The sequence below is a fragment of the Zootermopsis nevadensis genome, unplaced genomic scaffold, assembly GCF_977971745.1.
Source record: "Zootermopsis nevadensis isolate Lab colony 2312 unplaced genomic scaffold, Znev_1.0 Znev_ptg000021l, whole genome shotgun sequence".
Classification (NCBI taxonomy): Eukaryota; Metazoa; Arthropoda; class Insecta; order Blattodea; family Termopsidae; genus Zootermopsis; species Zootermopsis nevadensis.
The window spans coordinates 3,200,254-3,224,135 of NW_028259153.1; the positions used below are offsets into that span (position 1 = coordinate 3,200,254).

The window sequence follows — 23,882 nt, forward strand, 5'->3', positions numbered from 1 at the left end:
GTGAAGACGGTGTATTATGAGAAAACGTTATTAAAAGAAATACAAATGATTCGACAAATTAAGATGACTGTAAATACGGAATTCTTATTGCAGACTTCTTATGTATGATTTACGTTTCTGATATCGTTTTGGAGCTGTGATGGATAGTGGTTTCACATAAAAAGGAGTTCTATAACTTGTTTTCTTCTCGAAATATGAACAAAATCATGGAGTAAAATTTTTCTTAACCAGCTAAATTCCACGCTATTTATGAACCCGGAAGTTGCATTATCATGTGTACACGATCGATCCACTGGTCCTTGACCTGTCCCTTCACGATTTCCAATCAAAATTTTGTAGACATTTCTTATCTCCCCATGTGTCCAAGATGCAACACCAATTTCAATCTCGGTTTTATTATTCTAAAAAAAATTCCTGGACAGCTCACATTTTTCTGCTCTGTATTATAAAATTGTCTTCATCTACCTGTCACTTCGTTACTCTTGGGACGTAGCACGCATGGGAGAAATGTGAAAAGTATTAACATTTTTGTTGGGAAGTTTGAAGAGTAGAGGCCACTCAGAAAACCTGAGCTTAAATGGAAGATCGACCTTAAGAAAATAAGAGTTTGGACTGGACTTATCTGACAGAAGATAAATGTCGACGGTGGGCTTTTGTAAAATCAGTAATGAACCTTTGGATTCCACAAAATTCTGGGAATCCAGTTAGTTAGAGGGTCAGTAACATTGCTTATTCAGTAATGTATGAAACAAAAAACTCATATATTAAGCATCGCGTAATAGCCACGTGCCTCTGTTTTTCATCTGTGAATATTTTGATAAGTTGTTGGGAAGGCAGAAGATATTTTACAAAAATGTAATAAGTGTTGAAAACTTCACTTTATACTAGTGTTGAATAATCTAAAAGTCTGAGAAAATAAAAATGAGTTTCAAAAATAGAAGAAAAAAAATTAAGTCAGTGTTATTAATCATTTCACAAAGCCCTCTCTTGAAATTTATTGAATATCAATAACGACAAATCTGATGTGTGATTTGGAAATCTAGTTTTATTTTAAAAACATTGCTATGCTAACGGATGGGCAAATTGTAACCTTGCAGAGAAATTTTAAATTCATTCAACAATCCAGATATATCTAAATATGTGATTTGATTCAGTTTATTGTCATAGTTAAACAGATTTTCGAATCTCACTATTCTTTTTTCGGCAGAAGAATTTCTTCAGTTATTCATGCATCTCTTAAAACAACTGTCCTGCTAACCACCATGAAGGCGCTTCGGGGGAGATGTAGTACAGCTCCTACTCACTCCTGACCTCGGCAATAGATGGGGTGAGTAGTCAGCGTCACGTCCAGGCCGCACTTTTTCCTCTCTGCACACATTTTAAAAGTCTGCTGATGAATAATCATGTTGAGACACTTTATGAAACAGAAGTTATGTTGATGCAGCGAACATTTTAGAACATAGCATCTTGAAAATTATCTAATTTATAGCATCGTTTTTACAAAATGTTTCGCTGGAATGACACGAGTCAAGATTATTTTGAAACCTGAGAATAAGGTTCATACAGCTGACACCTGCAGATAAGTCGTACATGTACATGATTACCTCCATGAATACAAACTTCACATAATATTTTCCATCAAATCCTGACTCGTTTTTAAGAATAAATGCGGTTTTTGTATGGAATCGGAGTGGCTGTAATTTAATTAAAAAATCATTTCTTATCACTAATCTCACTTTAGCTCAGGGACGTACGAACTCAACTGCTTCTGTGTGAAGTTTTTAAACCTTTTAAATTACTTTTAAAACCTAATACAAGTCTTCAATGACAGCAGAATTTCTTGTTGGCATGACCCAGAACCAAAAAAATATAGTTTTATTTAACTTTGACCCCTCTAGAAAGTGACATAGCCATCAGCCAAAGTTCCATATTTCATTTCCAGAAATAATACTAACTTATTTAATTTCGGTTTCTTATTTGCTAGAACTTCACAGCAACTAACTCCGTGGTCTCTCTTCTCCATTAGCTGTTATTGAGGTACATCTGTGACCAACTTTATGAACTTTTCTTAACAATTTTTTTTCTCGTGTCTACCAATGGTCCTACCACTTTAGGGTTGCACTATATACAATCACCACAAACCGATCGTGGTTTCCTAAGATGTTCTTGGTTTTCCTCAGTTCCTCAGACAAATTCTAATACAGTACCCTGCATTAGGCTACTACTGTCTTTTTATGTCATCCCAAATTCTTTATTTATTAGTAATTATTTTCTTATCATTCGACGCTATAGTCAATGAAATAAGCTCGTTAAATAGACCAACATTAATAAAACTTTACACCGATATTTATGAGATAGGATAGCTGCGTCATATTGTAATATTAATTAAAATAATTATTATATTTGTTTACCGTCAAATCACAATAAAATAGTAAGATCAGATAATTAAAATGATTAAAATATCATCTTATGTTCCATATCGAGCATTCGATTTACATCGGAACTTTCACAACATGTTTCGGTTTATAAAACCGTCATCAGGTGTAAATTATAAACTTTTAAACTAAAATTGCAATTATTTATAGTTTTTACAATTTTATAATTTTATCATCTTTCTCAGTATATTTTATGGAAGTTGTGTTTAGATATTATTAATATAACATTATTTGTTGAGGTGGTGTTATTGATGTTTATACCAGTTTATACCATCATTTTAATTATCTTATCTTACTATTTTATTGTGATTTAACGGTAAACAAAAATATATAAATATTTTAAGCGATATTTAGGCAAAACTGCTCTGCCAAGGAGCCCGTACTACACAGAACCAGACTGATGATGCCAGAGCGATGTAAAGAAGTCATCGGACAGGCAGTATAATTCTAAAAAAAACAGAATTACATTATTTAGGTCAGCAGTAAAGAATGGGATAAAACTTAATTGAGCTGGGCACATCTGCAAATGCACAGATGATTTCCTTAGCAATACAATGTGGATTTTGCAGATTAATCTGTGGTTGCGAGTGAAAAAGATTCACTTTAGGATCGATATTGTTTTATTATATGAAATACATGCTACGAAACTTTATTGCCTTATATCGTAAATTATGTAATATATATATATATATATATATATATGTGTGTGTGTGTGTGTGTGTGTTAGTGAAATCTCGCACACGTTTAAAAATTAAAAGTTGCATTTAAGAAATTATATTTAAGTTTATATTATTTTATACACCTGAAGATGGTTCTTATAGAACCGAAACATGTCATGTAAAAAGTGTTGATCTAATGTAAATCGAACATTTTGATAGAGAACATCATTTAATATATTTTAAATATTTAAATGTTAATTATAGTAATATTTTAATATTTTAATAGGAAACTTTGTGATTAGACTGACAAATTTAAACAAATATATATTTATCACAAAATGACGCAACTTTATCATCTCTTAAAAATTTAAAGTTAATTTATAAGCAATCCACTGCAATCAATAATATATCGGAATATCGTTCGCGAGGGGTTGAGAATCACTAAATAAGCAGGTGTACACTCCGTGAAGCAAGTGTCTTCCAGCTCTCTCCGGGATGTAATGGAACGCACATACAATTGAAAATAACGCTAAAACATGAGGATTATTACCCTGTCATTGACTTTGGATAGATCCCTATAAGAAATTAACAGTTGTGTGGATAAAAATGGTACATCAGAAACCATTACTATATTGCCTGACTCAATTCCTCTAAAGGAGTGTGTCATCCGCATCCACGGAGGGACATCCTACATAGGCGTATTAATCTGACACGTAATATTCTTATCTTACATCTTAAACTGTATGGTCATATTAAAGTGGCAATATCTGGATCAGGGCCTGAGATAATGCTTCTGAATGAAACTCGGCTCTTAGTTCATTCCACTTTCTCTGAATTAACGAGGGGGCGTTCGGAATTCCGACGAAGACCTGTCCTGACTTGGCGTGTTTCCTCAGTTCGTGAAGGCAGATACAAGACGTTACCTTGTAATATTTACAATTTCCGTATGAGACCATTAGAGAATGAAGTCTTGGCCATAAAATTTACTTCTAATTTGGAATGATATACAAACATTTTAGTAAATTATTGTTTATTTAACTGAAGATGGCTGTCTTCTGGGTTGTTGCGTCATGTAGTCTGGTAGATGTTTACCTACGTTTCAGAGGTCCTTGCTACCTCCATCATCAGGGCGATTAGTCATCGCTCTGATGATGTAGGCAGAAGTTCAACATTTACGGAATTGGCAGGAAAGGTATTCAAGTGACTAAAATATTTCCCTCGCCAACGCAGTCCCTCACCAGCACCAGCAAAAGCCACTTCACGTAAGCTCTCCTTCCACGAAAGCTGCCTTCTTATTAAAATAAATCTGCCTTCGATTAACCATCATCTGCATCGATTATATCAAAAACTTTCCTACCACAACTTCTAGTCCGTAATCACTAAACATATAACTTCAACAAGTTCTTTCATGCTTCAAGAAACGCCTTTCTCATACATTTATTCCTTAAACGCTTCGTATAAATAATTTCATAAAAGACATTTTAAAATACGTGTCCCTTAAATCCAATATTTGAGATTTCTTCACAGTTGCGAAATACAATACACATAAAATTCCCAAATTCTATAGGTATTTCAAATTTTTACAGAAGTGCTTCTGATACTGATTTATCCGCCGACACCTTCTTCAGTTACATTTTTATCTTTGTGATTCATCGTATTTAGGCGTCTAGAATATCAACCAACATAAAGAATTCTCTGCACAGAAGACAAACAGTACCATAAAGTCTACATTATAACAGCAAATAATAGTAATATATATGTTTTATATATATATATATATATACATACATACATACAAACATACATGCATACACTGGATTATAATTTTGTCAATACTACCGTATTCTGTTGATCAAGTTATTTATAACTTAACAATTTTATTCAATGATAATTTTGACTTTTAGTAATTCATTTAATATCCACACTATTCTTAACAATTAAAATTATCCTAAAATAATAGAGTATCCACCTGAAGATGATTCTACTGTGATCGAAACATGTGGTATAATTAACGAATAAATAAAACCTAAGAATAGTTGTGAGGTCGGACGCATTGTATTATTATTTTAAATATTAGGGTTTTTTTTAGGTTTAGTGAAATAAAGTAAACATAAAACCATTCAAATACAAAATTAATTTGAAGGTAAATTTTCGATTTAGCTTTGCACATAGCGTTCAGACTGAGGTGACTACCAACTCGGTAGCTAAAAAGAGTCTTAAGCCAGTTTCTTAAATATTGTATTTAATTATTAAGTTGTGTATCGAAAAAAAATGTTGATAATCCCCAAATATTTGTTTATGAATTATTAGCTCTTATCGCGTAGAAGGAACGCATAATGGGGAGGTCTTGCCACTCCAATTCCTTCGTTTTAAAGCCAAATACATATATTAAATGTTACAGTTCTGATTCACAAAGAAGTCTGTTAGACAAAATTAATTTTTTAAGATAGTATAATTGCGTCATATTGTGAATCAAATATTAAATTAATTATTCGGTTTTGTCCGTCTAATCACAATTATATTTAAAATTTACAAATAAGATAATTAAAATATAATTTTATGTTCCACATCGAATAATCGATTTACATTTGGAACATTTTTACAACATGTTTCGGTTTCATCGAACCATCTTCAGGTGTAAAATTATATCAACAAACTTAAAACTCAATTACAATTTCTGTTGTGTAGCTTTTTGGTGATGTTCATTAAATGTAGATCACATTAAGATTTATATAATAAAATTTGAAGCATTTATGGAGTTGAAATATAAGTGATGACAGAACTGAAAATATTGTTCATGTAAGCAATATGAACCTTCCCTCATTTGCACTGATGTGGTTTTTATTGTCATTCGAAAAATGGGAAACGGTTTTGCGATTGAATTATGTGGCTAGAGGTGTAAAATCTAGTAAAGTTTACGGAAGAATGGCAGTTTGGCATGGCGATAACTCTATGTGCCACAGGAAAGTGGAGAATTGCAAATGAAGATGATGAGCGTTGTGGGTGGCCGTCAGCTGTAACAAGTGTTCAAGTTGAGGGTCAGACCTAAAACGAGGAATCGGCGCTGAAGAAATGAGCACCAGTCAAATAAGGACGCAGTGCAAAAATGGTATACAGCGAAAGGAAAATTATATTTATCGTTTTGATTAAAACCGGATCGTGACGGAGTGTTGAACCAAGTACACTGATTGAAAGTCAGTGCGGTTTAGTACAAAACATATGAAACTCCTTTGTGAATATTTCGTCAGAACTTACAATAAAATAATTCATTTTGTTTCCGTAGCCGTTTTGGCGAGTCTTTGGCAAAATTTGATGCACACGCCATTCCGAAATCGCAGGAGGGTCGGTGTAATGCACTACCAAAACGCCCGTAACTAAGAAACAAATGCTAATTCGATGATGTCGGCTGGCACACTGATTCACTATGAATGTAGGCCGCACCCCCTAAAGGCAGAAGCTCGTACTACATCCGGTTCGCCCTCTATTGACACAGTCTTGAAACTTTTCGATCGCACCTCGTACTTTATTTACACAATTAATACGGATTCAGATCGAAACATTTGTGAACGTTCTGATACTTTCCAGGAACTTTTGTGGTCTGCATTAATAACGAAATAAACAGTTACAGTCGGTCCTGTGTGCCATTCGCTCACTTTTTGTTAGCAAGCTACAGGAGAAGGATGGACGCAGAAATATTGATATTTTGTTTTATTTAACCGTTTGAGGCTCTAAAGGTAGTTTAAATAATGTTTAAACACGTGTTTCCAACTCAAAGACGACATAAAGCTTCTCTACTAGCCCTTTTTTAGAGAAATAACCACTGTTTATTTATACAATTGAAAATTGACTTAACCTAAACAGATTCCGATGTCAGAACAACAGTTTATTGTATTTGTGAATTTCGGAATAGTGAGTCAGTGATCAATTATAAATTTCATAAGTTCTACTTACTGGTTACAGCTGCGTTTGAAGCTCAGTACGTGTTAGCTCATAATAAGATATAGAGACGTACCTGAAACAAAGAAGAAAATACAATTAACTTTTCAAAAAAATACTGTCTTTGTGTCCTTCAGTCGCTCAGCTAGTCGATAAGTTTTTATGGGACCTGAATGTTTGCTGCCATATTCACAAGTGTCCTTCACAGTGGGCCATATATCCTCAGCCTAATTAATTATGTCCAAAATTTCTGATCTGATTTATTTAAAATTTATCTTAATATTATCCTCCCGCCTACTTAAGTTACTTTATTAAATTCTATTCTCTTCACTTGTTTTGACCAAAACCTTGTGATACCCTTTATTATATGCATTTAAATACATCACCCGATTAAAATAATGTATGCAAAACGAACTGATATGGTTCTGCTGGTCAGGGAATTAATCGTATTTTATGTAGACCGAGATTCATTACCATAAACATGATTTTGATGTACGAGGTGCGATCGGAAAGTTTAAAGACTGTGTCAATAGAGAGCGAACCGGATGTAGTACGAGCTTCTGCCGCTAGGGGATGCGGCCTACATTCATAGTGAATCAGTGTGCCAGCCGGCATCATCGAATTAGCATTTGTTTCTTAGTTACGGGCGTTTTGGTAGTGCATTACACCGACCCTCCTGCGATTTCGGAATGGCGTGTGCATCAAATTTTGCCAAAGACTCGCCAAAACGGCTACGGAAACCTATGAAATGCTAAAGCAAGCATTTGGGGAGTCCGCAATGGGTCGTGCACAAACTTTTGTGTGGCATTCACGTTTTAAAAATGGCCGAACCTCTGTCGATGATGATGACGAGCGTTCTGGACGACCATCTTCGAGCACAACGCCCGAAAATGTTACGAAGATCGACGTCGTACCATCAACGACTTGTGCGACATTGTTGGGATAGGCTATGGGACCTGTCAGCTGATTCTAAAGGAAGAACTCCACATGTGACGCATCCCGTCTGAGGACCAGAAGCAGAATCGACTTCTCGTTTGTCAGGAGCTCAAAGATCTTGCAAGAACCGACCCCAACTTCCTTTCTAAGCTCCGTGTGACTTCTTCCTCTTGCCAAAGATGAAAATTCAGCTAAAGGGAAGGAGATTTGAGACGATAGAAGAGATTCAGACAGAATCGCAGACGGTGCTTGACAGGCTGAGAAAGAAAGATTTCCAGGGATGCTTCCAGGCTTGGCAGCGGCGCTGGGATCGTTGTGTTCACTCCCAGGGGAACTACTTCGGGGGTGATGGATGAATTTAATACCTGAGATAAGTGTACGGGTTTTTATAGGCGCAGTATAGAAACTTTCCGATCGCACCTTGTATGTTGTTTATTCGTCTCATATGATCTGATATTATCGGACTTACAGATGCAATAAAACATACGAGTTTTTCCACTTTGAGTCCACTGTTATTTAAGGTGCTACGTATTCCATCCTCTAACTCGCTGCTCGCTAGGCGACCCAGACACGTATTTTCTCAGCCCCTCAAGCCTCGTGTTTTCTTATCCTTCCACCCTAACAGTATCATGCAACTTTCATGATAGGACGGATGTCTGTGCTGTAAAACAACTTCTATTATTCATGTACTAATTTGAGGAAGGGGTCTTGAATGTGATCTATATATGCGAACTTGTACGAAACCGTGGGGGACCGCCCCAATAACCTCAAGGATTAAGTGTGTGTTCAGAGGAACCGCGTGGAAGGCCTCTCTGCTTCTGTTCTTGCTAAGATAATAGCCTGTAGCTCTTGGACTGTTACTATTAATGACACAGGGTTGTACCCAACGTAATGTCCTCTTCTGTATCTCACTCTATGCCACTCCTGTCCTTACAAAGGAAACCTCAAGCATGCTTTCTGTATTTGGAGTTGAAATCCTAAAGATAGCCTATCTGAGAAAGGGCTTTGTGACTACGCTGTGAATATTCTCTGAGAAGAACAGAGTCTTTACGAACCAACATTGGGATTCTTGTCTCTACAGTAAACTGTACAAGACTGAGACGACCATGTTGAAGCTAATGATGTTCGGCGACTGAGTAACACCCCGATCACAATACTGAATTTCCTGAGGTGTGAGGATAATCACGGTTAGTGAATTGGAAAAGACAGAGAAGGAAACGTCACTGCCTACTTCAAGCTTATGTCCGCCTTTGTCACAGAAAGACTGAAATAGATTGTAGGGAAAGGTATATTTTCCCCTGTGTGTAAGCATCACCCGCTAAAGAACACAGCGGACAAACAATCCTGCAAGACTTTAGTTCGATTTCCAGCAGAGATAGGCCACGTCGACTTTGGATGCGGGGTCCACCCTCTCTCCTATGCGATACGTAGTGGAGGTTCCTTTACCGATGGTAAAGCGATCAGTGTTTCAAACTGCAGAGATTCTAAATGATTTATAACGTACATCCAAAGACGTAGCGCTTAATTAAACACATACATATTACATTACTTAAGACTTGAGGTGAATAATTAATACGTGAGAGGTACTACTGGATGTCACTTGTGTTCTGCGTTGTACAAACTCAATAGAGCCCGGTCTCTGGGTATAGCACCGCACGGTAACGAAATTAGGATGGTCGTAGGGCCTATCATACTACCCATTTCTGTGAAAGTAGAGTGATACAATGTAAAGAATGTTCGAATTTTAAACCCGGATTTTTCGAGCCCGATTGGTTAAACCTGGACGCGGGTTTCCACAGAGTAAAATTAACACATTTTGTCAGAGAATGTACTTGCCACTGATAAGAATTTCCATTTCCTTCTTGAGATATTAGCAGCCTCGACATTTTCTGCCAGACTAAAAGCATGACATTAGTGATCAGGGAGAAAGAAGGACTGCAAAACGACCCCGCCCGGTGACTTACATCCCTTCAGTTCACGCATGCGTATCGGAGGGTATAGCGAAAGTCATGTTATTCATATTGTTCTTAAAGCATGAAGACGTGTCGGAGGGTTGAAATGAGGCTGCTTGCATTTTTACGTAGATAATGTAGACGGGAAAATTGTAATATTGATATTCCTGTCGCTGTATACACACCTGACAGAGGACCCCTCTGCACCAAATGCATAGGAGGCTGAGTTGACCCCGGAAACATCCTTGTCGTCAATGTTCTGGCTATGCACAAACCTTCATCTGACATAAAAGACAGACCGAGAGGCAATCTGTTTCCAAGGACGACAAAAAGAACTCGCTTGTCCTGATTTGTAAATTCCTAACCATCCAGTTGGAAACAGGCTAACTCAATACCGTACCCCTCAGAGAATCAGACTTCCATACACCCAATTTTTGCGACAATACTAACAAAGCACGCTCTCGCTACCCGTGATCGACTTGAACCTCACCGAGTGTCTGAGCGGAGGATTCCCTATGTTAATAACGGTGATCTCAACGCAAAGCACACAGACTGGAAACCTAGGTCGATTACAGTCAGGGGTTCGCTCCTGCGTGGTTACGATAAAAGAAACTACTGTTTGATATATGGGCCGGACTCTGCAACCACACAATGCCACCCCCGATATCCTTGATTTAGTGGGTGTCAACAATCTCGTCCTACCTGTGAATATGTCTGTTTGTTCCTCAATCATGTCGGACTTGACGTGAATGGAAGGGGATAATTAAAAGCGTGTGTAGGTAGTCGACTAGTTTCTTGAGGATCTTACCAACACCATCCAAAAGGTCTGAGCGTTATCTGCCAGCAAGGGCCGATTACGTCCCTCTGCCTATCCTAATCACTAGTATTCAGGATAAAATTCGCCTTAAGAACCAGAAGAGAAGGCAATGGTAAGTCGCGAGGAACCCGCTCTGGTTACCCAGGTCAACTGCCTCTCGAGAACGGTAACCGATTGGCTGAAAGAGTGGATACATGAAGAAAGGAGTAATATACAAGAATCTTTGGACATTGAAGACCACTCACTATCGACAACGGCGAAGACAGTATGGGAGTTTCTACTACGTTGTCCCCTTTCAAGTGCCAAGCGTACAAGCGCCTTAGACTCCGAGGATGTGGACGCCCTGGTTGACAGCTTTAAGCCTCAGTTCCAGCCGAGGGACGATCCATTAGTCTCGGAAGATAACAAGATGGTTACTGAGGCGAGGTGGGAATAAAAATATGTCCCCGCAATTGAACCGAAATTATCCAGTCCCTCAGAGGACCTACAGACCATCAGGGGAGAAATGTTTGACAAGGCTGCGGGCCCAAACGATATTGCAGACAGGGTCCTGAAGAATCTAAGCTTACGATATCATTTTTTCACTAAAGTGTTTAGTTATTCAGAAGCGGTACTCCCCATCAGCATAGAAACACGCTCGCGTGGTATACATACTGAAGTGTGACCAAGCTGCCTTCTTTCTTAAGACCATAAGACTACATGACACTTTTAACAAGCTCTTCGAAAAGATTCTACTCAGGATTTACTGAGTAGTAAAGGAAAACGGATTGCTGCGTGATAAACAGTCTGGGTTTCGACTCAGACAGCACGACACTACAGCTGGCCTGCCTTATGGAGAGTTAAGAGACCACGCGTTTTTTTCCTTTGATATGGCTAAAGACTTCGACATCGTGCGTGTCAGAATCCTCCTTTATAATCTTTCCACCCTAAACTTCACGCCTTGTTTGACAGAAACTATATCATATATGACGTTCCAAAATTTCTTTCAGTCATAAAAGTTCACATGTGATTAGCGAGCTGGAGAGGCCAGAGTGGACTCGTCGCACCCTGTGCTCTTTAATATGCAACGTGAAAGACATACTTACACCCTGCGACCACGTGGATCTTACGTAGTACGCGGATAACATGACACTCATTCCGCAATCCATCGCTTCTCTACGATTATTTGGAGGTCTATCCCGGTAGACCGGTGCGCTGGTTATGGTACTTGAGGATTGCCATCGACGTCTCGAAGAACACCGTAATGCTCATTTTAAGCCCGCGAGACGCATCAAGAAAGCCCTGAGTAGTTCAGTTTCTCGGAGGACAAATACAGTGGGTCGAAATGACTCGGTATCTTGAGATGACCTTTGACACTCAGGTTACCTGACCCTCGCACGTAAGCCAGGTTGTCAGCTCAAAGACTTGTCGTTACTGGCCTCCTTTTTAACAGGAAAAGCCGACTGTCAGAAGCGGCGTGCTACTGAACAAACAACTCATTGTTCCTGTGGCGGATTACGCATGTCGTATCTGGAAGCCTGTTGCCTGGAGCCACTCCAGGAGTTGCAAATGTTACAATCAGTCTTCGCATTGCGACTGTCGCAATTTGGTACGTTTGTAACATAGCGTATAACAGATTTAAATTTCCATTCCTCAATGACCCAATCAGAGTACTGATTGAGAAATTAGAATAAAAGTTAGGTCTTGTTTCTTTCAGTAATTTGAAAGTCCCCTGTACTGACCAAGCGCTGACTGAAATCACGGATTACGTAGTGGGACTGTTTTTCAGCAGAGTTAATATGCAGTTACTGAAAAGACGACAAAGTTGGCGAAACTAGTGGAGCCTGAGGTTTCCTTGTTCTCCTTTACTTGTAAGGTTATAGCGGGGAATAATCGGAAAGGGACACGACCCACCTTCCCAAATCATCAGGGCCCTTACCAAGTCATTAAGCCAGTCACACTTAAGAACATTAAACTCATCTAAACATATAAAAAAAGGGATTTTGTTCTAAAAATTTCAAATTAATTTCGAAAAATTTATGTCACAGTCGGATGTAATATAATGATTTACTGTAAGTAATAGAAATTTCAACCCATATACACTCTTCAGTAGTTTCAAAATCACATCTCCGCTTAACACCTCCAAATGATATTATCTACAATGAAGACTCGTAAATTTGTAAATTCACAGAGGAACGTTCAAGTGTGTGGAATATATCCATATTTCACTTTGAAGAGCCCAAATTTTATTAACTGATATTCCGTTGGTAAAGTTGGGCAAGATATTCCATCAATACTTTCAGTTTCTTTGTTAAAGTTCTCGTTTATAAAGTTTTGGTATTTGTTTTTAATACAACTTGCATCAACTTCTCACAAATTCATTGTTCACTAAACAAATATTACATCACTGAAATTAATGTTTTAATAACATATCAGTCTAATTTAAAGTCATCACAAGAACTTCACATAAAGGAAAAATATTCGCGAAATATGACGTGGCTAAAATCTCACGAATTGGCAGTGTTAAAGATGTTTCTTCAGTACGACTCAAACTAGAAAGCACAGATTGGCATCTCTGGTATAGACTGATCAAACCCGCTACCCTTAACATATTAAGGTGATCAAATGGGTTGGCGGTTAGTCTACACAATTCAAACAAACATTTGAGCTTTTATTGAACGGAGAAAACAAAACATTTCTTTTGTATTCTTCCGATTTTAATGTTCTCGCCACCTAGCCAGACAGAGGAATTCACCGTTCAGTTATGTCCACATTAAAGATCAGTATAGTGCGTATTAAGTAACATTCTGAGAAGGTGATAATTAGTGAACTGTTAACGAACTTTTGTGAAATTTTATATAACCCGGAAACTCATTAACTTCGAACCTGTCATAAGCTACTATAATTCAGTCCACTCCCACAAAACATATTCTTTATTACCTACTTAAAACTCTTACATCTATGCTTTGTAATTTCAAGTGGCTTCGCCTTATCTCTTTAGATTATTCTGTCAAAACTTCTAAAGCAACTCTTTTCTGGTTACATTTCTGTATACAACTCATATCAGTATTTAAATATAGGTTGTCTCAAAAATATTTATACACATTATAATACAGAATCTTGTTATCGAACTCATTGTATTGTAAGGAGAACCTGGTATGGTCTACATCAATTATGTTATGTCATGTGCCAATCGACAACACATTTTTTTCACCAACGGATTTGTCGCAGAGATCTGTTTACTACCATCGCGATCGCCAGATTTATCCCCGCCTAATTAAGTTATGGAGTTTCTTCAAGGATGCGGTGTACATCACAAAGCCTGCAACACTTCAAGCCCCCCCCCCCCCGGCAAGAAATTGAGGTCTTGATCACCAACCCCAGCAGAAAATTTGGTGGCTGCTTATCAGTCAATTGTTCAACGCTGTGATCTGTCCGACGAAGCTAACGGTGGTCATTTTGAACAACTACACTAACCAACTAGATGGCTTACAGAAACCGAAGGTTCATCACCGAATTAACCAAAGCCCTCCGCCGGACCCTGTCCTGTGCCAACAAAATCCAGTCTCCTTCAACTCCTATCTCCCATAGATCCCGCCTGACAATATCTTTCCTTCTACGTCTAGGTCTCCCCAGCGGTCTCTTCCCCTCAGGCTTCCCAAATAGTGGACCCAACCAACCAGATGGCTTATCGAACCCGAAGGTTCATCACCGAACTAACAAAAGCCCTCCACCGGACCCTGTTCTGGGCCAACAAAATCCAGTCTCCTTCAACTCCTATCTCCCATAGATCCCGCCTGAGATTATCCTCCCATCTACGTCTAGGTCTCCCCAGCGGTCTCTTCCCCTCAGGCTTCCCAAATAGTGGACCCAACCAACCAGATGGCTTACGAAATCCGAAGGTTCATCACCGAACTAACAAAAGCCCTCCACCGGACCCTGTTCTGGGCCAACAAAATCCAGTCTCCTTCAACTCCTATCTCCCATAGATCCCGCCTGACCTTATCCTCCCATCTACGTCTAGGTCTCCCCAGTGGTCTCTTCCCCTCAGGTTTCCCAACCAATACCGGGTACACACCTCTTAAACAGCTAAACTAGATTCGCCAATTCACGAAGTACCAATGCTGACGTTTGTAACGGTACAGTTTTTCTAAAATTCATTTATTTATTTTCTTGAATGTGTGGACATCTTTTGGGACTTTATGTGGTATATATTTTTACAACATGAAACACAAAATAAAGACAAACTCAGAATGTGACATGATTAGGTACTGTGCTATGTCTTTTGCAATGTTTCCTATCCAACAGCAAAAAGTAGTAACTTCTAATATATTTTGCATATGTGAGGCCGCTATTTGTGATCTGCTGTGTACTTGGCCATCTGTGTGTACAGTCCGTAGTTGAATTCCACTCTATCTGTTGCTTTCAACTATTCCGTTTGTACTTCCGACACTCCTTCGCAGGAATTGTGTTGTTTCTAAATATTACGTGACTTCAGTAACCTTCCCCTTTTTCTTTGTATCAAGTCCCATAACGCACGCTACTTGCTGGATTATTGACAAGTTAAAAGTTCGTACGACGTCTTCAAATATGCATTGGCAAAATTACTTTCCTTCTAAGCAGTTAATCGATCTTCATTATATTTTTATATGGGAAAGAAAATGGGTCTTTAACCTTAAATTAAAAATTTATATTTGTATCCCAAGTGATTTCTACACATAGATTTTATAATAGATTTAAAGTAGATGTGCCTGAAGGAATTGAAGACGGAAATTGAACTGAAAATAATATTGCACACATTATGAATACCTGTATAAGATGGCTGTTTTTAACATCCGGAAAGTGTCATCGTGGTCCATCGGTCGGGATGATTTGCGGTCCTCGAAGGAAGTGTATAGAAAAATCCATATCGATGACAAGAAAAGAAAGTATTTTTCAAAAGTCGGTAACAAAGTTATAAAACAAGTATTACAATTTGTTTAAATCTTGTCAGTCTAATCACAATAAAATTCCTATTAAAAATATTACTATAATTAACATTTAAATATTTAAAATATATTAAATGATATTCTCTATCGAAATGTTCGATTTACATTAGAACATCACTTTTTTACATGACATGTCTAATTTAAATGTTAATTATGGTAATATTTTAATATTTTTAATAGGAATTTTTATTGTGATTAGACTGACAAGATTTAAACAAATATATATTTATCACAATTTGACGCAACTTTATCATCTCAATTATTACAATTTAAGTCTAAGTTAGGAAAATGGGATAAATTCTGAGCTGAATGAATAGAAAAAATTCATCCCAAAACATCGAGATTATACCCGACATTTTCCTTCCCCCACCCTTCGCCTCTCTCGTCTACAGTATCCAGTAATGCACTGTCTGTTTTCGTAGACTTCAGCACAAAAAACGAAAGAACTCGTATAACACAAGTATTGGGTCTTACTGAGTAAGTTCCGTCTTGTTTACTCCCACCTCCCTTCCACCAAAAAGCACAAAAACGGGCAGAAATCGAAGAATAAGAAGAAAAAGAAGTAGACGGGAGAAAGAGGAGTCTGTAACGGCTACAGCATCCCAATGACCAGATCTCCTCTGGTCGAAGGGTGTTTGCGTTGACTATTCTAGCCAGGTCCACAGAGCTTCCAATAGGTCACATGTAGTTGGCCGGCTCTAGATAGCATTGAAACCCTCAGCGTTCACTTCCAGTATTGTTTGTCCAAGTCACGTGACTGGTGAGAGAAGAGGGGGGGGAGGTGCTCCTGAAAAATGGAACGAGAGTTAATTGTCTACAGAGAGGTGAGGAAATTCCACTGAGTCTTCCTCGGTCTTATTTCAACCCTCCTCTGTCTTCTCTTGTTGTCGGTTCCACTGGGGGTTGAATACTGAGGGGTTGGTAGAAGGAAGAGTTTCGTTTTTTATTTCTTAGCAACAGAACACCAGTCAAAGGGGATGAAAACGAGTCGGTTCGAAGGTGGGATACAACAGATATATTTTGCCCCTAAAACAAATGACTTCTATGAGGAGCTGAGGTATAAAGTGCATTTTTTTTGTTCACAATCAGTCGTAGATTCTGAAGATTTCTGTCTTCTGGGTTGTTGCGCTGTGTAGTCTGGTCGATGTTTACCAACGTTTCAGAGGTCATACTGCCTCCGTCTTCAGAGTATGAAGATTTCTGTCTTCTGGGTTGTTGCGCTGTGTAGTCTGGTCGAAGTTTACCAACGTTTCAGAGGTCATACTGCCTCCGTCTTCAGAGTATGAAGATTCCTGTCCTCTGGGTTGTTGCCCTGTGTAGTCTGGTCGATGTTAACCAACGTTTCAGAGGTCATACTGCCTCCGTCATCAGAGTATGAAGATTTCCGTCTTCTGGGTTGTGCGCTGTGTAGTCTGGTTGATGTTTACCAACGTTTCGGAGGTCATACTGCCTCCGTCATCAGAGTATGAAGATTTCTGTCCTCTGGGTTGTGCGCTGTGTAGTCTGGTGGATGTTTACCAACGTTTCGGAGGTCATACTGCCTCCGTCATCAGAGTATGAAGATTTCTGTCCTCTGGGTTGTTGCCCTGTGTAGTCTGGTCGATGTTTACCAACGTTTCGGAGGTCATACTGCCTCCGTCATCAGAGTATGAAGATTTCTGTCCTCTGGGTTGTTGCCCTGTGTAGTCTGGTCGATGTTAACCAACGTTTCAGAGGTCATACTGCCTCCGTCATCAGAGTATGAAGTTTTCCGTTTTCTGGGTTGTGCGCTGTGTAGTCTGGTCGATGTTTACCAACGTTTCGGAGGTCATACTGCCTCCGTCATCAGAGTATGAAGATTTCTGTCTTCTGGGTTGTTGCCCTGTGTAGTCTGGTCGATGTTAACCAACGTTTCAGAGGTCATACTGCCTCCGTCATCAGAGTATGAAGATTTCCGTCTTCTGGGTTGTGCGCTGTGTAGTCTGGTCGATGTTTACCAACGTTTCGGAGGTCATACTGCCTCCGTCATCAGAGTATGAAGATTTCTGTCCTCTGGGTTGTTGCCCTGTGTAGTCTGGTCGATGTTAACCAACGTTTCAGGGGTCATACTGCCTCCGTCATCAGAGTATGAAGATTTCTGTCCTCTGGGTTGTTGCGATGTGTAGTCTGGTCGATGTTAACCAACGTTTCAGAGGTCATACTGTCTCCGTCATTAGATTATAAAGATTTCTGTCTTCTGGGTCGTTGCGCTGTGTAGTCTGGTCGATGTTTACCAACGTTTCAGAGGTCATACTGCCTCCGTCATCAGGGTGATTCATACTACACAGCGCAACAACTCAGAAGACAGAAATCTTCATAATCTAATAACGGAGGCAGTATGACCTCTGAAACGTTGGTTAACATCGACCAGACTACACAGGGCAACAACCCAAAGGACAGAAATCTTCATACTCTGATGACGGAGGCAGTATGACCCCTGAAACGTTGGTTAACATCGACCAGACTACACAGGGCAACAACTCAGGAGACAGAAATCTTCATACTCACCGCTGTGAAAACCTCAAATCATACAGTCGTAGATTCTTTTCATTCCAGTGTCCATAAAGAAGGTATTCTTTTTATCTGGCCAGGTACCTTCATGTTCGTATTACAGGAACAGAAAAGTTTAAACACTTCGATTAGTATGTCACATTCAGATTGAAAATAGACCTTACAGTTTGTCACATTGAATTTCGATAAATATATAGTTCGCAGAAACTATTGGCAACGACGAGTTGCGGTCGTGGGCAATTTGAATCACGCTTGAAGACCATGAAGAGAAGTAAATGGACTTGACATGTTCGAATTATCCATTAGCATTACCACAGTTCCTGCAGTTGTGCAAATTGAACAACAGATGATGCTGACTTCCGTAAGGTCACTACATGATAATTTCTGAACACAAATCATGACAATACAAATATAATAATTTTTTTCTGATTATTACAATATAAAAATCTGAAGAAAGTAATCATCAGGTGAATAAAAAACACTTGAAGTTCATACAGGAATAGGAGTATGGAGTAAGTGTGGTTTCTGAATATTTTTTCTTTCATAGATTTTGAACACCTCATTGGTAGTAATGTCAATTTATTTTAGGTTGTAAAACAAACTTAACCACAAATGACGAGATTTTAGTTATACATTGGTTTTCCTTGTACTTCGCTGAATAATGACCATATTGACATCAAAAGTAATTCAAATTTATTTAGTAACATTATTCTTAGAATATATGTCATGTGCCAATTTTTATATGATGAACCAGTTTTAAAACCTAAAAGTCAGTCCCAAGCTTCATATAAATCAGAAATTACGTGAAAAATTAGCGAGGAAAATATTATACAGCGCGTAATTATCGAGCAGGCCGTGAGTTATATGAGGAAGCTAAACCAAATTTAATCAAGTTTCATCAGTCTGTAAAACGACTAGCTTACGGGCCAGAATTCACTTACCATCAAAGCACTAAGCTCGTATCCGCCCCTTCGTAATGCATGACCGAAATTGGTTACAGCTTTGTCTGATATCCTTTGATACTGACATGATATCATGGAATGGTACTTAAGAAAATTTTATTAATGCAATAGGCCTCGGGTTTGCACATTGGAATATAAATAGACTGTTTCAGGGATTATTTACGCTGTGTTATCTAAGATTTAGCGAGTTTCCTTCATACATATCGAACAAAGATGAATGCAGACTATGTTTTTCTTATCTTCTGACGTGACACTTTTGATTAGTATAATATATTTTAAACAAATTATGTCTACCAGAACACTCAATGGCGAAAATTTGATACTATTATCGTCACAGTTAATATGTACATCTGATTCACAAATTTATCTTAGATTCAAGCTTTAATTAGAGGTGACTAATTTATGTAAAGAATAACTGAGACATAATGACTTCAACAAATACATGTCCAGATATAGAATAAATCATTCTTAAAATATCGAAAAGAACTTAGCAGGTCGAAGTCAGTCAGTTGACACAGCGAAAATGGAATCTGCTTTATATCAATGTCAATAACCATTTGGAATCAGAATTAATGCCAGTTCATTTCCCTTTATATCACATATTTATATCATTAGACCAGAGGTTCCCAAAGTGTGGGACGCGCCCCCCTGGGGGGGAGAGTTGTTTGTATGAAAAACCTTTTTTTACCGAAATATGGAGAAACATTTTTAACATCCTTTGCTTGGTTGAGGCAGTTTAATTGTCTTACAGTGCTGTAGAATTCAGAGCGTATATTTTATTACAGTTTTTAAATTAAATTAATTTAATAATATATACTAGATTATAAAAAATGTATACTTATAGCTAAAATTTATGTAAAATCTGTTTGCTTCCACTTGTTCTCAAAGAAGGGGCTTAAAATTTATGAAATGTTTTAAGAGGGGCGCAAGGTATAAAAGTTTGGGAACCTCTGCACTAGTCTGATATTAGAACCAAGGCTTGTCGTCACAAGGATCTAGTATACAACTTTGCATGTCACGTGTGAACACTGTACCTCAATTTCATTTTATGTAATATATTTAAATGATAGCTGGAAGTGAAAATATCGTTCGCTAAATAAAAAGTTTACTCTATTCATGTCTTAATATAGGCTGTATTTGTGTGTAACCTGAATTCAAAGAAATGTATATTATTACTTCTTCTTAATATGCAAAAATATTTGTTTGATAGAAGATTGCTGTCTTCAGGGTTGTAGCGACTTGTAGTCTGATAGAAATTTACCGACGTTTTAGAGTTTCTTGCTGCCTCCATCATCAGGGCAATGACTGAACGCCTTGATGATAGAGGTTGCCCAGGAGACAAAATTCTACCGGACTCAGCGCGTCAGAACCTCAAATCCTACTAATTTGTTTGTTACTTTAATGGATACAGGTGTGGTTACTGCGAATTGGACACTGCGTAACGAACCACAAAGAACTGATCTTGAAATTGGCAATTTACACAACATTACATTTATTAAATTTTTTTTAAAAAAAATTCCAACCCGCAATATCTCAGTTGTTAAGATGGGTACGTTTTGATTAAAAATAAATTTATTTTTGTATTTATTTAATTACGTACTTATAGTTTATTTAACGACGATTTAAATATCTAGAGTATACAGAGACGGATGAGAAGATAAATAATGAATTTTAAAGAATGTGGAAGAAATTGTTTGTAGCCTAGTAATATCCCAGTATTTGTCTGAAGGAACTGAGGTAAATCTCAGTCAAGATAGCTGGTCTCTGGGCTGAGATTTGAACCCGGACCTTCCGAATACGACCTTCCTTAATTAGTAATGGGAATTTTAAGGGTAATATTGAACGTCACAGTTATCATATGGACTTCTAAGCATTCAATAAATAACGTCCGACCAATGTCCTTATAAATTCATTTCGAATTCAGCACTTACAGTTCAAACGATGTCAAATCTCAGCGTTTTATAAAAATTCTATGTTGGACATTTCGTCTCGCGTAAGATATACTTTAGTGTCCTCGATGTTTCAAAAGTTGGCTCTACTATCGTCTTCAAGTGTTTGGTTAACATTCTACAGACAGATTTTTTGTGGTTTGCAAGCTAAGTTTGTATTTAAAATGCCCTTGGTTTGATCTCAACTGCGGTTAACGACATCAAAATAAATTATTGACAAAAATCGATGAATGAAATAACAAAGTATGACCTTAGGACGGAAGTAGACACAGCTTTCGGAACGCTCAGTACATCAGATATTTTTCATACCATAGACAACGTCCAATGTAACAGTCGAAAAACAAATGAACTATTGTCACCAAATTTTAAAGAAACTCAAAAATGAATAAAAAAATTATGTGCACTGTACTCTCACACGTACTCCTCACCAGTCACAATAAAATATAATACAAATTGCTTAATTGTTAAATGGTAATATTTACAGAGAAATATCACGCATCAAATGTATAAAATGTGATAATAACAATTCCCTAGACTAATTCAAAAAGTTTCGATTAAATTTTATGATAATGCCAATTTCTGTTTTAGAATCTTTCATATATGAAACATATTATTTGTTATCACATGCAGAAACGTCTGCATTTAATCTCTTTCTTAAACAATTAGAACATTAAGTGGCGGTACAATTACGATAACAGCCACGGTGGTCTAGCGGTTAGAACGCTGGCCTTGTAATCCTGGGGTCTCAGGTTCGATTCCCGGCGGTGCCCGAATTTATAACTTGTGTTGGGCAACGCCGTGGTCTAGGCAACACGGAGTTTTCCTCCGTGGCATCCCAACAATTACTCCATTCACACACAGAAGAAGGCAATGGCAAACCACTTCTGGATCATCTGCCAAGAACGTATATGAACAGGTCCCAGTCCGAGAAAAGGATGGAAGGATCCTGTTCATATGGACCTGTCGTCAGACAGAACACTAAATAATAATAAGATGAGGTGGTCTAGCGGTTAGAACGCTGGCCTTGTAATCCTGGGGTCTCGGGTTCGAATTTATAACTTGTGTTGGGCAAGGCCGTGGTCTAGGCAACACGGAGTTTTCCTCCGTGGCATCCTAACAATTACTCCATTCACACACAGAAGAAGGCAATGGCAAACCATTTCTGGATCATCTGCCAAGAACGTATATGAACAGGTCCCAGTCCGAGAAAAGGATGGAAGGATCCTGTTCATATGGACCTGTCGTCAGACAGAACACTAAATAAATAAAAACAATTGCGATAATTGCGTAACGAGGCCAATTAGAAGTACAAAGTGAGAACCTTAATATTTCATACTTTTCATAAAGTATTGTAAGTTGATAAAATAAAATAAATTATAAGATGGTTATAACAATTAGCACGTGAAGGGAAATGTAAAATTGATGCAAAATTTTAGTTGGAAAACCTTTTATGGGAGAGGATATTTAGAAAGAATATTATTGTATCTTAACGAAATGGAATGTGAGGATATCACTGGATAGCGTTTAGTGATAGAATTTCTTATCTTGCTGAGAAGATATCAGCTCTTCAATGACTTCGCTCCATGCGGTTAGCCAATCTGGAAGTCTAAATAATTATTATGCTCCGGCTGGCATCTTTAAGATTGAATTAGGTGACCGGTTATCCTGATTCAAGTTTGCACAGATGTTTCAAGTTTTGTGTTGGAAAAGGACGTATGTTGGGTGGGTAATTTTTTTTCTGTTGAACGTTACAGTGCTACGTGGACTGGAAAACGTTTGAAGTGACAAAGAATTCAATATATTTAAAAAAAAATTCAGAACTGCTCTTTGAAACTGGGTGGAGTGTAGGCTCATATAACAGTATACTTGAAGCAATGCCAAAACCCACATGTAAACATACCTAGACTATATCAGTTGACTGTCTGGTTTAGACATTCTATCTATGCAATGCGCAAAATACAAATTTCAACGTCGTACTAAAAACGAAGAGGAAAGTTTAACAGGGGAAAAAAGTTCCTGCCTTCCTTAGCTCATAAATACGTAACATCGTTAAATGGCTCAGTCATTACCGGCTCTAAGGTTGGAGAGCACAAAAAAATAGGTTGGAAGGGAGAGAATAACAGAAAAGCGTTGAAGGTCTGAGAGCAGTAAGGGGAGATAGAAAGACAGAAATAAATTGGAAATATTTGGTGCCGAAATATTCCTAACTCAGTTTCTTTCGCAATCTCCCCAAGCTTCATCGACTCTTTATACAGAGTAATTTTCACAACGAACATGTTGACAAAGAAATAACGAAAGTAGTTATGATACCTTAAAGCCTGCTACCAAAATGTACGAGGTGCGATCGGAAAGTTTCTAGACTGCGCCTATAAAAACCCGTACACTTATCTCAGGTATTAAATTCATCCATCACCCTCGAAGTAGTTTCCCTGGGAGTGAACACAACGATCCCAGCGCCGCTGCCAAGCCTGGAAGCATCCCTGGAAATCTTTCTTTGTCAGCCTGTCAAGCACCATCTGCGATTCTGCCTGAATCTCTTCTATCGTCTCAAATCTCCTTCCCTTTAGCTGAATTTTCATTTTTGGGAAGAGGAAGAAGTCACACGGAGCTTAGAAAGGAAGTTGGGGTCGGTTCTTGCAAGATCTTTGAGCTCCTGACAAACGAGAAGTCGATTCTGCTTCTGGTCCTCAGACAGGATGCGTCGCATGTGGAGTTCTTCCTTTAGAATCAGCTGACATGT

The 23,882-nt window shown here is 38.1% G+C and overlaps 1 long non-coding RNA gene across 2 annotated transcripts in view; it reads left to right on the forward strand.

The window, feature by feature from the left end:
• The window catches only part of LOC110840752 (uncharacterized), a 68,572-nt gene that overhangs the window by 23,985 nt on the left and 20,705 nt on the right, over positions 1-23,882 (forward strand). Inside the window, exon 3 of one of the 2 annotated variants that reach the window (XR_002546984.2) lies at positions 1,208-1,905. The exons of the other annotated variant lie outside the window; for it this stretch is intronic. This is a non-coding gene — a long non-coding RNA (uncharacterized LOC110840752). Of the gene's footprint in view, positions 1-1,207; positions 1,906-23,882 lie in introns of those variants that run through there. 2 annotated transcript variants of the gene reach the window in all.